Source organism: Atractosteus spatula, chromosome 13 (genome assembly GCF_055471065.1).
Source record: "Atractosteus spatula isolate fAtrSpa1 chromosome 13, fAtrSpa1.hap1, whole genome shotgun sequence".
In the NCBI taxonomy this organism is placed as follows: Eukaryota; Metazoa; Chordata; class Actinopteri; order Semionotiformes; family Lepisosteidae; genus Atractosteus; species Atractosteus spatula.
The window spans coordinates 44,054,767-44,065,665 of record NC_142718.1 but is presented as its reverse complement, the minus strand read 5'-3'; the positions used below and the strand labels follow the sequence as shown (position 1 = coordinate 44,065,665).

Here is a 10,899-nt window from a genome sequence, read left to right as displayed (position 1 = left end):
TAAGCAATGAAGATATTTCAGAGTACAAGCTGTCAGGGTCTGGTGTGAATTAGATGTATAACACAGAATTATGGACAAATTGCAACTTGCTGAGGAGAGTGTTAGGGAGCATATAGATTAAGGAGTTAGAAAAATCAAGCTTTGATGATGTTATAAATGCATGAATCAACCACTCAGCATTGGGCATTAGAAATTATATAATGTGGGTACAATTTTTAAGGTCAAAGAAATATGTCTTAATCAAATGTTTCATGTGTGACTCCCAGATTCCTGACCAATGGCTGATGCATGAATGAGGAAGCCATCCCCCATTACTGTGAAGCCCTTGAGCTTTTCCAGCTGACATTTGTGCCCACCAGTCCACCAGTCCAATTTCTGTTGTGTCACTATTTAGCTTCAGGGAATTTGAGGTCAACCAGAGCTTGGTGTCATGCAGACAAGAGATAAGTGACAGAGGGTGAGACCAAAGGAGGAAGAAGTTTTCACACAAATCTGAGCATCATCTGCAAAACAGTGAAACTGAAGGCCATGTTTGTATAAATAATAAATAATAAAAAGCAATGAGCCCAAGACTGACCCCTGCGGCACACCGTGATTGATTGGGTCGGTAGGGGATTTATGAGGATCATGGGAAACAAAATGCTGCCTGCCAGCCCGATATCAGTGGAACCAGTTAAAAACTGTCAATTGATAGACTGAATATTTGCTAGCATTTGAGCAACAAAGAATGATTTACTGTATTGAAAGATACACTAAGATCAAGGAGCATAAGAATACTTATAGCCCAGGAATCCACCAAAACAAGCACATCATTCACAACCCTGAAAAGCACAGTTTTGGTACTACGATTAGGACACACAGTGGACTAAAATAGTCCAAACAGATCATTAGCTATTATGTGAGCCTGTAATTGATGTGCAACCACATCTAAAATCTTAGATAGAAATAGTAAATTAGAAATTGGTCTATAGTTCATCATTATATAAGAATCCAAACAAGGCTTTTTAGAATAGGAGAGATTGATGCAGTCTTTAAAGCAGTATGGACTACTCCCATGAAAAGGTAACTGTTGATAATATTGATAATTAAAAGGCAGTTGTCTGGCAGGCAAGTTTTCAGCAAAGAGATGGGATCTAGTTAACAAGAGGTTGTTTTACAACTGTTAATAACTTTTATAAGTTGATCTGAATCAACTAAGTGTAACACTGCTCTGTAGAGGTGAAAAGGATCCGATGCAGATGCAGGAGTCGCAGGGAGGTAAGAAAGCGTACCGAGCAAATCCAGGAGCTGAGTCGTAGTCCGAAGGCGAAGGTAGGTCGAGATCCGGTAAAGGCACTGTTGGCGAACAATCCAAAACATGAGACAGAATCGTGGTCGAAAAGAGGGCTACAGGGTCAAATCCAAAACAGGCAAAGATAGCAAACAGTCCAAGGGGCGAGACGAGATCCGAAGTCCGAAGGCAAAAGGTGTAGGCAGAATTCCAGGAAGGCAAAAGAGGGGTAAGAACGCTAGGCAGAGCAACAAGTAGAGAACTCAATACCGAGCAACGGGAATCAGGTAAGAATGGTATAAATAACCCGGCATGCCGCACGGTAGAGCAATTGCAGGTGTGTTAACTCGTGCGGCGGCGCTTGTTAGTAGTAATCCGCTGCTGGTGCTGATTAGCTCGCTTACGTGTTGATCTCAGCTGGCTGGTGGTCGTGACACTAAGCTTAATTTAGAAGAATATGGTACAGTGGGATTTTCACTGGAAAAAGCTGACCTCAAGTAGATGGAAAATCAGGAACAAGGATAAGGCTTGATTCAGATAAATGTCGACTTAGAGCATTAATCTTGAATTAAAAGAATTGCAAAAACCTAAGACAGAGGTCAGGGGTGGAATATAGAGCAGAGTTATCCTGGACTTTAATGAGTTTGTTAATAACAGAAAAATGAACTTAATGAATTCCCAGCCCAGAGCTGATTGTACCTGAGATATATTTAGGAAGTTCATCATGTTTTAAGGGGAGACAGTTTATCCAAAGTACTAGTCAATACTAGTACTAGTAAATATTGTTAAAATTGCTGACTAACCCAGCTTTTTAAGTATCCAGCATCCGTAGCATGAATGGAATTTTTGAAGAGCACTAAAAGTATTAGTTTTTCTTCCATTTTATTCAACAAAAGATGTTGATAATAGTATCCTGAAAGAAAAGGCAATAGTGTGAAAGATCCTCTGAGTTACTTTGAGATAGACTTCTAACAGTCTCTATGAAGACTCACAGCTGTTATCAAAAACCCTACATGTGTGCTTCAGTTAACACTTGACTCAAGCTGCTGCTTCAATATATTTTCTTTACCCAATAGCGGCACTGGATGAGCCGCCGTAATTTAGTAAAAAATAGAAAAAATAAAAAAGTGAATTTTCTGATCTATACAAAAAGGCACGCATCACTAAAGCTCTGACAAAGATATCTGTGAAAGGCACATGCGTGTTTATGCTGACAGAATACAAAGAAACAGAAGAAAAATAGACAATAGCTTTTCTATTATAGCTCAGGTGAAAAGAGTGGCTAGCCTGTTCAGCAAAAAACGTGTGTCTAGAAATGGACTTGGACGGAAATCATATCATAGCGAACAAAATTGTGCAGAAGCTTTAATAAAAGAAATGTGATTGCTGTCTCAGTTTTCTTATTTTCATGTCCATTTCACATGAACAATTTTTAAAGTTCTTAAACTTAGATATTTGTACAATATTAAAGCAGCATGAAAGAAAACCCATGATTTATTTAAAGATATCAAAACTCCAAGTTCTAATACATCTATGCACAGTGGCAATGAACTACTAAATCTCTAACAAACATGAGAAAAGGCAGACCCGCGTGACTGATGGAAATATTTCAGGTTCCAGAGGCACATTTGGCCAAGTACAGGTTCAGTCAAGCAATGATCTTCTTTTACTGTCCTGAAGTAAAAGGCAAACATGGTAAGGGCAACCAGTAAGACTCATTGAGTTGTAGTCGCATTAGTTAAATGACAAAAGGGACAAATATGTCTTTAGGACTTTACAATATGCATTAAATGAAAAAGATCCAGCAAACACATTGTATATTTACATAGCAGTTTTAACAAAGCAGGAGGAACAAAGAACTGGAATAACTAATAATTAGTACCAAACAGTAGAAGATCTGAAAAGATAATATGACAAAGAAAAATTTAATTTTGACAACCAAATAGTGTTTAACAGAAAAAATATAAGAACAATAGATACAATAAATGATAGTCTCTGCCTACTATGAACATTATTATAGAAATGACTGACAAAAAGAATACCTTTCCTTACAATTGCATCATGAAAAGCAGACAAAAGCATTTTAAGATTTGATGGATTTGCGAAGCCTATTTAAAATTCTTATTCTTATGCACAAATAGACTAAGCATGGGTCAAGGAATTTATCACAGCCAATTCATTTCCAGTATCTGCATAATTTAATGAAGATGATCATTTGAATAAGAAGTATGAAGAGATGACAAATTCGCCTTCACAAAAATTATCACATAACATTGATTTAAAATTTTATTGTTGACAGAAGATGATAGAAAATTGCAATCACTGGTCATACAGCTGGTCATAAACCTTGATTGTGACCTGATATTTCCTCCTTTAAGGACTTGAAGTAGGAAACACATATAATGTATATTCCGTGAACAATGTCATGCATATTCCTTGTATATTTGCACTAAGTAGCCGATACCCTGCCACTTCAGGCTACCAATTTTGATACAGGAGTATTTTTGTGTAATGTTCAAGGTCTTTTCTCTGCACCCATTTTAAGATTATTCATTACAGAACTGTCATCACCAGCAACAAATAGTACTTGGAAAAATGTCATGTCTACATTTATCTTAAATTATGTAGTAGCAACACCATTTTAATTTGTCAAAAACACATAAAAGATATGAAACACATAAACACTTGAATTTGAGTCATTTTAATGTTTGTTTCAAATAATTCTTAATGTTAGTTCTTTAATTTTGGAAAAATCTGTTTCATGCAATGTTTCCCTACATTTTGATAAAATTAGTTTGCCAAAAACCTAAATTGATATAATCTCAATACCCAAATTAATTCTGCTGTAGATGTGAAAAAAAGTGCAGTCTACAGTCTTAGGACTCTCCTGAGCCATTTCTTGTTGGCTGGGCAAACGTGATACACCAGAATTGGCACAGAGAAGTAAAGTAAGGAAAAAGGACTGGCTTAGATAAGAAAGACAAAAAAACACTGCAGCTTTCTCACACAGTTTTACTTAACACTGAAATTCTGTCAAGTCTGATTGGTCACAATCAGCTGGCCTAAATGTGTTGGACTCTACTAATCAGATATATCTGTAATGAAGCCATATTTAATTTACCCTGACACATCTATTCTGTAGACTTAAAGTCCATGTGTAAATTGATGGCATATTCACAAGCTGGCACTCAGCAATGCTCTTTAGAACGTTTTTATTAAATTACTTGAGTAGCGCAGTGTCAGTTGTTTTACATGTTGCTGTTTTTATAGGTAGTGAAGAATGCCTACAAATAAAACCAGTTTCCCTGGACAGTGCGTTGAACAAGTTATTAATTGCTGTTATCGTCTTCTTTCATCTTATCATAACACACAGTTTCTAAACACATAGAAACTTAAATGAATATGAAACACATAAACACTTGAATTTGAGTCATTTTAATGTTTGCTTCAAATAATTCTTAATGTTAGTTCTTTAATTTAGGAAAAATCTGTTTCATGCAATGTTTCCCTACATTTTGATAAAATTAGTTTGCCAAAAACCTAAATTGATATAATCTCAATACCCAAATTAATTCTGCTGTAGATGTGAAAAAAAGTGCAATCTACAGTCTTAGGACTCTCCTGAGCCATTTCTTGTTGGCTGGGCAAACGTGATACACCAGAATTGGCACAGAGAAGTAAAGTAAGGAAAAAGGACTGGCTTAGATAAGAAAGACAAAAAACACTGCAGTGAAGCTGAAGCATAAAAAATCAGAATTGTGAAAATAATTGTGAATTATTTTGTAATTTTATCCAAAGTGAATTATATTTGTACATATTCATACAGCTGCACATTTACAGTATACTTTATATGCTATGCAATTTGAGTAAGCATATCTCACTAGGAGTATTTCCTATATACAATACCTAACACCTACACCAGAGCAATAAACACTACTCCACACCTCTGCCCCTAAGTAATATAATTAATTAAAAATGCACTTATGCAATAATGAATGTATTATTTTTTTTAACTTATTAACTTAGATTATAATAATAACAGCAGGAGAATTAGGGTTTTCTGGAACTACAAAGTTTGTACTTTCTTGTACATCAACAATGTCTGATGTGCTTTTTTTCTCTTTGGATTGGCCTAAATATATCAGAGTGTATCAGGGTGTCTGAGAAGTGAAGCACTAATGGATAAAGATTATATGCTGTACATCCATCTGTGCTAACAGTCTCTTTTCCAACAATGGTGTTTAGCTATTCTGTGTTTCTCTGCAGAAGAAAAAGGTTTCATCTAAAAGCCACTTTCTAAGAACATGAGCACCATTCTATAATGTTGGCTCCAGCTAAGTACACTTTGAGTCTCTCAGTGAATTGTGTCTGCAGTATATCTACTTACTCTAACATATAAAAGCTTTTTCAGTCTTGCAGAAACAACGGGAAGAGAGTGGTAGGAAAGACTAAAAATGGAACTCTGGTATATGTAACCTGCAAAAGAACTGACACTGCTCTTGTAATTTAATAAAAAATACACAAACTAGTAAAGTAAGTGCCTTAGGTAATAATTTAAAGTACAACCAAAAACATATTCATATTTTTTCTCCAAATATTTAGTTTTTGGCTATCCAAAAAGATATATTGTGTTTTTCTGTCTTGTAAATTATATACAGCAAATACAAATACAACAGCTCTACCATGCAGCTCAATAGCATTTTAATGCTAAGAGGAATCTCAATGTTTTGATCAATGTCCAGAGGAGTTTGTTACAAGCTGCACACGTATAGTTAAAAGTCACCACATTCTCACGAACACCTCTCCCCACCAACGCTCTCGCACTAATTAATCAATTTCCATTCACTACTGAGGTCTTCTCTCCGAGCTCCCCCGTGAACGTCCTTTTGGCTTTTTATCTTTGAAACTTTTTTTGTCTCACACGGCTCTAGTTTTCCCTTGCTGTGCTCCTGGACTACAGCTTTGCTTCACGTTTGGATTTGGTTACCTTTTGGAAACAATCAGATACTCATCTCTAGAATCCCTAACTAGACTCCTAGATTTCAGCTGTGCTACACGTTTAGGTTTTGGTACTTTTGGAATTTTACGGAATCATCTCGGAGACACTCCACCTACTGCCTCGCATAGGGTCCATATGTCCTGTTCCTAAATTTGCCCTCTGATAGATTTTTGTGAAACACTGGAGTTTATTATGGGTTGTTATCTACTATGGCAGAAAATCAAATGGGAAACTAGAAGATTTATGTTGCCTTAAGTAACTGAATTCCCATTTGAGGATATGCTTAAATCCATATGAGCTTCTGTGCTGAATAACCCTTTCTACTATTTCCTTCAATCAATAACACGTTTAAATTAATATATTAAAAAACAGTTTAATATATGTCTAAGTTCAAAAACACAAGTTAGACTAATATTCTTCTATATAGAGCCGATCTTTAGGCCAAATGTATATTGAAAAATATTCTAGCTGTAAGCTATCTTCATCAGAAGCTCCACCTACGCTCTATCCCTGGCTCCAGATGACTTTGTTGACTTGTTTTAATGGTGCTGTGTTGAGTCAGGCATTTCTTCCTTTACAGAGGACACGTTTCAATGGAACTTCTCTTGTAGAACCTATTGACGTAAACTATCAAAGGACACTGCCAGCTTTATTTCTTATTCTTTCCTTTTGTTTCCTGACATTTCTATTGTTTAAATCAAATCACTGATATTTATAGCCATTTTTCATGTTTTAGTTTGCTGTACCAAATAAATGCCTGTCAGTACCACACAACTCCTTTTCTGCTCCCTGCTACATAGCTATAGATTTTTGGTGGTCTATTCTAGTCTCATTCTCCTTAATATTTAAAACAATTACTGCTTGCAGAGACATGAAGGCCTCCCTTAGAGTAATATTGCAATTTTCTAGCCTAGTGCCATTGCTTAGACAGCATCACTGTGCTACATAAACACTAAAACAGGAAACAAGCAGTTGGATAAAATTGTCCTTTATATGACAGGCACATTCATCACAATAATGACAGTGGTTTATCAAAGAAGCCAGAAGCCTTTGTTTGTTTCATTTGTTTTTTACATACTGTTAACAGTAAACAAGTATGTGAGATGAAATCATGTACAAACATGTACTTCTACTACCCAATATAGTGATTAAAATATGTTTTCTAGACAGATTTAATGTTTTGTTTTCTACTTCAGACAATTGATTGGCATCCTGCAATGTCCTGAATTATCAATTTGAATAAAAGTGATATAATGCTTTAACACAGCAGGTGTGTGCAGATTAAACTGTTTTGTCTGCTGAGGGTTTCTACTCATTTTCTAGAAGACAGTTGTCTACAGGATACATTCATATCTTACAATTTCCTGTAAAACTAAAATAAATAAATTCTTGATAACTGGGGTGTTGGTTGGTCTTAGCAGTACATGGATAGCAGATCTGTCTGTAAATATAGTGTTAAAATTTTTATTTACAATTTCTCAGGAGCAGCACCACATGGTTACATAAATTATTTTAGTAAGGTAACTTAATATTACATGACTGGGTTGCTAAAGAATAAGATTGAATTCTGTTGTCAAAGAGAACTTTCAAAAACTTTAATTGTCCATTTCTGCAAAATATTAATGATTTGCATTACTTTTGTGCAGGAGCAAGAATTATTTATTTAGCTGTTATTTAAGTCTACAACTTCAAGAAACATTAATATTACAGAAGTATTACTTCACTTCAATTCTGAAGAACTACATGATGACTCAAGCAGTTATCTTGTTCAATTTCATGCTGTTTTGTTTATAATTTAATGAAATGAATATTTATTAACAAACATTTTCTCTCTCACCTGTATCATAATCACATGCAAATGGTAAGCACTGTGTCTTGGCACAGGTTTTGGCACTTGCGTTCTTGCAGAGAAACCTTGATAAGAAAGCCAGTTTAATTGACATGCACAAGTGATCACAAAAAAGGATTCTGAATTATTGTGTGGAAAGAATATTTCTGCAAGAGTCTAACCAAGTTGAATAATTAATGTGTCTAATAAGCATTCAGTTCTTTAAGTTATAGATAGTGGAAAAGCAAATCATTCCATTCAAGTTTCTTCATGCTTTTACTTAAACTTTTACTTTCAGTTTGTTTTCCATTTTTCTCAACTTTTATTAAAAGTAATGTCCTCATCATAATGTTCTTCTGATTTGTAAAAGAGACTGTTAGTCACTACTCATGACTACAAAGTCTATTCCCTCTGAAGCTCAGACCTTAATCTAATCTAAAAACCGAATTCTTAATTGCACTATTAAAGCACTGAAAGGGGGGACAACATTACACACAACTGGGTGAACAAAACTAAAACCAGAAAATAAACAAAAGGTTGGGTGTAAAAGGTTTGTAATAATGTAGCTGTTTTTGTAGTTGTGTAATAGGGGTTTTAGGGAAATCACACGTGTGCACAGGTTAAGAGCATCTGTTTGCACATGGGAACAACACAGCATACTTTGCCCATTATCAATATCTTAAATATGGCTGGGACAGAGACACAAAAATATTTTTTTTCCTCTCTCTGTGGCACTAATAAGCTTCCGTAATGCTCGGTCTCTCACGAGACAAAAATTGCTTTCACTGATTGTATTTCAAATCGGTGGAAGCGGGTATTGGGAAGAGTTTTCAACTAGCAATAGTTGTGCCTTGGCTTAGCCTCATAGGCTACGATACTGTCACAAAGAAATACTGTACATGGGAACAACACAGAAAGAGAGTGCCTGTTAATTTGAGTACCTGTTTGGAGAGAATCTCAATGGTAGAAGGTTAACAGCTGACTCGTGGTTGTGGAAGGTTAGATGGGCTAAAGTTAAGACATGGCTGGCTAGGTGACTGAAGGGAGAAACACAGCTCTCCCAAGAGACATGCCTAATTACCACCCAGAGAGGATTTTCCAAGGAGCTGGTTGCCCTTGATATGGAAGGGAAGGCCAGGAGGTTATTTCTCCCCACTGAATTAGTTGAAAAAAGGGGGCAGCTCCAGTCTTACCCTCTTGTTAGAATGAAGGAGTAAATCTTAGCCATGTCAGCTACTGTATCATTTCCCAACAACAGTCATTATTATTATTATTAGAATGTTTGGGCTCTAGTTGAAATTATGAAGTAGACATGATTCGTTTTCTCTTCCCCGAAAGAGGCTCAGTTAATTTGTTCATAACAAACTCTGGATGGCGTTTAAGTTTTGGGGCTCCAAGGCTGACCATGGAACAGAGACTGCTCCCTTCAGTCAAAATTTCACTATTTGCATGGAGGCTGCTGTGGAGGTATAAGCCCACTGGTGAGGTATACGGGAACCATGTGATTTTTCAGGCTGCTCAGGTCATGGTAGCTGATAGAATTTCTAGTGATCAGTCGCCTGTGGAACAGGAGCCATTTTCCCAGCCTGTTGTTGACAGTACAGACTCATAGTCATGGTTTATAGTTACAGCTGATACCTGTAAATGCAGTTTGTGGTTTATTTTAGTGAGTGTGTTCTTGGATTGGTTGTTGGTAGGTGGTTTCTTGATGGTTAAGCTTAATTGTTTGAGTCATGGTCATTGTATTAAAGCTAAGGGTTTGGTGACATTCAGAATTCTTTGAGAATTCAGGTTTGAGATCAGGTTATTGTTAGAACATAACATCCGTTATGAACCCCAAAGCCCGTGATATCACTAATCCCTGGGTGTCTGGTCCTGAGGTTTGAGTGCTCTTGGATGAGGTTAACAGACTTCTGGCTGTGGACTCCTGAGAACAGCTAATCAATCGGACAATAACAGAAAAACCCAGCCCGAGGTCAAAGGAAACATCTGTATATCTGGACAACCATGAGATAAGGGCTGTGAGTGGTCGGGGTGAGGTTGCCTTGGGGCTCATGCTGGTGACATGGGTCACCGCCTACACATGGTGTAAGAGGTGGGTGGTGGAGTTCTCTGGCAGCCAGCAGGAGAACATTTTCACTTGATTTGGTGTATAGTATTTCCATCTATAGAGTTTTAGTTGCATCATAATTTTAGCTGATGAAAAATAATTATAAGAATATTAATAGCGCTCTGATACTCAGACTGCACTGAGAGTATTTATTGGTGTTCTCTGACTCTCATCAAAGATGTATGTCACTTTGTTTTGTGGCCTTATTTGAGTCAACTACAACTTACTGATCTTATAATTGTCAGCAGATTTTTCCCAAAAGATTGGAACTGGACAGTTACAGGATTGGTTGCGACTCACAGAAAGAAAGTCCTGTGTAGTATGTTTTTAAAACTCAGAAACTTTGACCTTTCTTGCAAGAAACTCCCAGCAATCACTTTGTCTCTGTCTGGGACAGTATTGCCCCAAGGGTGAAATGTACGTATTTTGTGTTGTGTGGTTGTGTGTGTCATGGTTGTTAAATAAATTGTACTGTACTGTGGTTCTCTCTCTGTCAAAGTATTTTATTAGCCAACTGCAGTGCAGTACCATAGAAAAGCTTTGTTCACCCTTTTTTGAAAAATATGACATATTGTAGCCTTTAGCTACACATGCTTTTACAAAGCCCACGACAGAAATACCTATACCTCAACTTTATTTTTTTTTACATTTAAAGATAAAGTGGACTTAATGCACATACTGTATGTATACAG

The 10,899-nt window shown here is 36.4% G+C and overlaps 1 pseudogene; it reads right to left on the bottom strand.

Moving 5' to 3' along the window:
- Nucleotides 1-8,855: 8,855 nt before the first annotated feature.
- Nucleotides 8,856-8,987, bottom strand: LOC148822474 (U4 spliceosomal RNA; annotated as a pseudogene).
- Between the last annotated feature and the right edge of the window lie 1,912 nt (nt 8,988-10,899).